We start from the raw sequence: 6,000 nt of genomic DNA, 5'->3' as shown, positions 1-6,000 counted from the left end.
ATATAGTTCTTGAATTATTGTTTATTTTTTATTTTGTTTTTCTCTCGTTGCTCATCTTGTCCTGTTACATGAAGGTCAGGTTGTATCAATAACTGAATTGCAGGGAGGCTAAAATGATGACATATTTTAAATTAATTTGGAAAAGCAATTTAAAGTCATGTAGTAAAAATTACCTTATTAAATTTTAATGAAAACCCTACAGACAGGTGTGAAAACTTGGCCATAGATAACACAACTATTAAATGAAGGGACTGGATTTGACCCAGGAAGGCTGACCTCGGTGCGTCATGTTCTGTGGAGTTGGGTCGTATATAACCTCTGAGGCGTGCGACAGGTTGAACTCTCTTCTCTCCACAGGGGAGCCTCAGTAAAGCATAGGGGAGACTGGGTCACACATCCTACAGTTTACGGAACACAATCAGTACTTCCAGGCATGGTTATGTTTTTGTTTTGTTTTTCCCAAGTTCTAGAGAACTTTCCCAAGTTCTAGAGAACTAAATTTAGAGAAGATAAACTTTAGTTCTAGAGAACTAAATCTAGAGAAGATAAACATATAAATAGATACATTATGACAGGACAAGTGATATATACAGAAAGGGAAAGAGAGCACTCGTGAGTAGTGATGAAGGGCAATCAAGACTTATGAGCGTAAAAACTCACTCTACACACTTCAAAACTAGTAAGTGGCCTATAAAACTTAAATATAACTAAGCTCTGTGTGAAAACCCTTGTGGTGAGCTACATCTCAGGCTTTGGGAAATAGAGTAGTCTTTTTGTTGTTTTTGATTAGCGTGGTTATTAGTTGGTAACACTTGACTATAATTGGATTTGGTACTAAAAAGGGTTATAGAGAAAAGAAAGACCATATAAGCGATGGGGCCTCTGAACCACTATAAATTCTACTAAATGACTTGTTCCATTTACTTTAAGGAACTTTATTTTCAAGGCCTTGGAAAATGCCATCTTATTTTAACATAAGTTAAGAAGTATTTGAGTAGTTGATGTGTTGAGGAACATGGAGTCACTTGGGAAATAATACAAAACAAACAAACAAACAAACACGTATTTTGGTTTTGAAAATTTTACAGAAAAATTGTATGTGGAAACACCAGGAAAGTAAATTTAGAAAATCTAAGGTATGAAAGAAAAAAAGAGTTCCATAGAAAAGGAAATCTTGATATCAGACATGGGTAATAACTTGAATCTTCTTGAATTTAATTCTAACTGTTCTTAATAAGCATATACCCTAAGCAAGGCACATAAGTGTTACAGAGCATGAAAAGCTATTACCCTAAATCACACAAGTATATTTCATGTATTTGGTGATATACAGATGATATACATAAAAATAGATATGAATTTACATACACCATATATATTAATTAGAAATACATTTTAATTTAAGTATAATTAACATACAGTGTTATATTAGTTTTAGGTGTAAAATAATTCAATAATTCTGTATTTTACTCGGTGCTCATCAAGATAAGTGAACTCTTATTCCCTTTTTTCTAGTCTGCCCATCCCCTTCTAACCTCCCAGCTGGTAATCACCAGTTCTCTGTACTTGTGTTTGTTTGTTCTTTTGTTTCCCAAATTCTACAGGGGTGAAATCATATGGTATTTGTCTTTCTCTGTCTTATTTCATTCACCTGGAATTGTACTCTGTAGGTCCATTCGTATTGTTGCAAATGGCAAGATCTCATTCTTTTTTTATGGCAAGTAATATTGAATTATATGTATGTATGTATGTGATTAGAATTTCTCTAAGCATTATTTTTTTAATCTCACAGAAAAAGATCTAGTTTCAAATTATACAAAATTAAAAGCCCTTTATCCCTATTATTTTCTCTCTTAATATCACTTACCAGAAGGAAAATACATCTATGAGCTTGTGTGGTTATACACACACACACACACACACACACACACACACACATATATATACAAAATACTTAGAAATTTTCTTTTATAGATCTTTGGTTTTGATAAAGGCTTTATAATTCATGTTCTCTGTAATAGCCACATTTACAAGAAGAAGTTTCCTAAACTTAAAAGTGGTGGCATCCTTGCCTACTTACACAAATTCAATGCAGCATATATTATATTTTTAAATATGTTTTCAAATATTTTTCCTATGTGATATTTCTAAAAATATAGGTTTCTACCCAAAGCAATCTTGAGAACAGGATGGATGGATCACAATCCCAGATTTCAAGATATACTACAGAGCTGTAGTAATCAAACCTGTATGGTAGTGGCACAAAAATAGACACATAAATCAATGGAACAGAATAGAGAGCCCAGAAATAAACCTATGCTTTTATGGTCAATTAATCTATGACAAAGGAAGGAAGCATGCACAATGCGAAAGAGTCTCTTCAACAAATGGTGCTGGGAAAATTGGACAGCTACATGTAAAAGAATGAAACTTGACTACTTCCCTATAACATACATAAAAATAAACTCAAGATGGATTAAGAACTTAAATATGATCCCTGAAACCATAAAACTCCTAGAAGGAAACATAGGCAGTATTTTCTTTGACACTGGCTGTAGAAACATTATCTAGATATGTCTCCTCAAGCAAGGGAAACAAAAACAAAATCTAATTATTAGACTACACCAAAATAAAATGCTTTTTCACAGTGCAGAAAACCACTAAGACAACAAGACAACCTACTGAATGGAAGAAGATATTTTCAAACGATATATCTGATAAAGGATTAATATGCAAAAGATATAAGTAACTTCCACAACTCAATGCCAAAAAACAAGTAAACCAACTAAAAAAATGGACAGAGGGGCACCTGGGTGGCTCAGTTGGTTAAGTGTCTGACTTCAGCTCAGGTCACAATCTCACAGTTAGTGGGTTTGCACCCCGCGTTGAGCTCTGTGCTGACAGCTTGGAGCCTGCTTCAGATTCTGTGTCTCCCTGTCTCTCTGCCCCTTCCCTGCTCACACTTTGTCTGTCTCTCTTTATCAAAAATAAATAACAAAAACTTACAAAAAAAAAGTGGGCAGAGGACTTGGATAGAAATTTTTACAAAGAAGACATACAGATGGCCAACAAACACAAAAAAGGATGCTCAACATCACTAATCAGGGAAAAGAACATCAAAACCACAATGAGATACCACCTCACACCTGTCAGAATGGCTAGAATCAAAAACAGAAGAGTGGTACCTGGGTGGGTCAGTCAGTTAAGCATCATACTGTTGGTTTTGACTCAGGTCATGATCTCATGGTTGGTGGGATCAAGCCCTGTGTCAGGCTCTGCACTGACAGCACAGAACCTGCTTGGGATTCTCTCTCTTACCCTCTCTCTCTGCCCCTTCCCTGCTCACTTACTCACTCTATCTCTCTCAAGAAAACAAATGAACCAGGGGCGCCTGGGTGGCGCAGTCAGTTAATCGTCCGACTTCAGTCAGGTCATGATCTCGCGGTCCGTGAGTTCGAGCCCGCGTCAGGCTCTGGGCTGATGGCTCGGAGCCTGGAGCCTGTTTCCGATTCTGTGTCTCCCTCTCTCTCTGCCCCTCCCCCGTTCATGCTCTGTCTCTCTCTGTCCCAAAAATAAATAAACGTTGGAAAAAAAATTAAAAAAAAAAAAGAAAACAAATGAACTTATTAAAAACGATAAGAAATAACAAGTGTTGGCAAAGATGTGGAGAAAAAAGGAACCTGTCCTGCACTCTCCCTGGGAATGCAAGCTGGTATAGCCACTATGAAAAACAGTATGGAGTTGCCTCAAAAAATTAAAAATGGAATTAATATATGGTCCAGTATCTTCCACCACTGAGTATTTACCCAAAGAAAATGAAAGTATGGATTCTAAAAGACATGCACCCTTATGTTTATTGTAGCATTATTTATAATACCCAAGACACAGAAGCAAATTAAGTGTCCATTACAGATGAATAAAGAAGATATGGGATGTGTATTTGTGTGTATGTGTATGTAATGTGTGTATGTATATATATATATATAATATTATTATTATATATTATATATAGTATATACATTATATATATTATATATTATATATTATATAATAATTATATATATTATATATTATAAATTATATATATTATATAATAATTATAATATTATATATATTATATATATTATATACAACATAATTAGGAATACTAAATATCTAAAGATTTCACTAATCAAAAGATAATTCAAAAAATAAAACTCACAGTTTAAGATGTCAGAGTGATCACATATGAGTATTTCTTATCTATAAGATATCAAGGAAATTACATGAAAATATTACTTTTATTATAAACTCATATTAATATAGAAAAGTTGGAGACCATCAAGTGATAAAATAGTTTAAAATATATCTGAAACCCTGGGGCGCCTGGGTGGCTCAGTCGGTTAAGGTTAAGCGTCCGACTTCAGCTCAGGTCGCGATCTCGCGGTCCGTGAGTTCGAGCCCCGCGTCGGGCTCTGGGCTGATGGCTCAGAGCCTGGAGCCTGCTTCGGATTCTGTGTCTCCCTCTCTCTCTGCCCCTCCCCCGTTCATGCTCTCTCTCTGTCTCAAAAATAAATAAACGTTAAAAAAATTATAAAATAAAATAAAATAAAATAAAATAAAATAAAATAAAATAAAATAAAATAAAATAAAATAAATCTGAGATTTGATAGAAGTTGGTGCAAGCATAATCCCAGAGAATTCACAGACAAGACTGAAGCTCTGAGAGACAGAGGAAGGAGAAAATACTGAGTACCAAGTTTATAAGTCAGGGGAGAAATAGAAACGTTATCTGAGAAATAGTATACTACAACTACTTCACAAAAGACTTACATCTACCATGCTGGGCAAGAATTGTAGGTTTTGTTTTGTTTTGTTTTGTTTTTTCAAGAAATAATGCTTGGGAAGAAATATGTAGATCTTATCTATACAAGTGTATAAGTATTGTCCCCAATCTTCACCCAAAATGAAAGCCCTCAAGTCAAGAAGCCTGAACTTACAGTCCACCTTATACCACCTTGTTCTTAAAAGTAAGGGGGCAGAGGATCTTGGGCTATTTGAGGAAAGCCTATAGTATGAAAGAAATATACTCCCTCTTCCCACCCCCTTCAAAAAAAAAAAAAGAAAAAAAGACTAAAATCTCAGGAAGAATACTAATGGTTCAAAGACAAGAAGTTTCATAACAAACTAAAACAAACAAAAATCTCTAATTAGTATCTCAAAGGGACTTAATGGATTATATCATGAGACAAGAGGCTGTGCAAAGAAAGTGTTCTTGGATATTAAAAAATATAATTGCCATAATAAATTAAGAAAAAAGAGTTCTTGGAAACTGAAAATATGATTGCTAAATAAATAATTAAATTTAAGAGTTGGATAAATGAAATTGCGACATTATCTCAGAAATGTGAATATAAAGAGACGGGGGAAAAATGAAACTAATAATTCCAAGAGAAAAAAAATAACTGTATGAAAAGAGAACTATAGCCGAGTATGTGAATATAGCACCAGTATGTAACAAGTTATAAGCTCTTTATTGAGTGTCAACTTTTAAGATCAAACACAAAATTACAAAATATTAAAAAAAGATTTGTGACATTGACATATTCACATTAAAAGAAATACAAATAAATAAATGCACAATAGCAATATTAAGATGAGTATGACCCACGGAGAAGAGGTATGTAGATACAGATATAAAGGAACGAATCACATAAGAATAAATAAAGACAGCTCATTAGAAAAAACATGTACAAGAGATCTGAACAAGTAAATCACAGATGAGAAATTCCAGGAGTCAATAACATATGAAAAATGACCCCTAGTCTTGCTGCCCCTAAATCCCATGGCATAACTAACAAATCCAAGTTCCCATACTTTCCAAGAACTCAAACAGAGAATAGTTTTCAGAATAAAACTGAACTTTTTCTTTCCACTACATGAGTAAGACCTATAAGCCACTTGCATCCCAAACCCTGAGATATTTTCATGGTGCAATTAGTTTAAGCTAATGGCTTTTGG

Source organism: Prionailurus bengalensis, chromosome D3 (genome assembly GCF_016509475.1).
Source record: "Prionailurus bengalensis isolate Pbe53 chromosome D3, Fcat_Pben_1.1_paternal_pri, whole genome shotgun sequence".
NCBI lineage: Eukaryota > Metazoa > Chordata > Mammalia > Carnivora > Felidae > Prionailurus > Prionailurus bengalensis.
Note: the sequence above shows the minus strand (reverse complement) of the source record.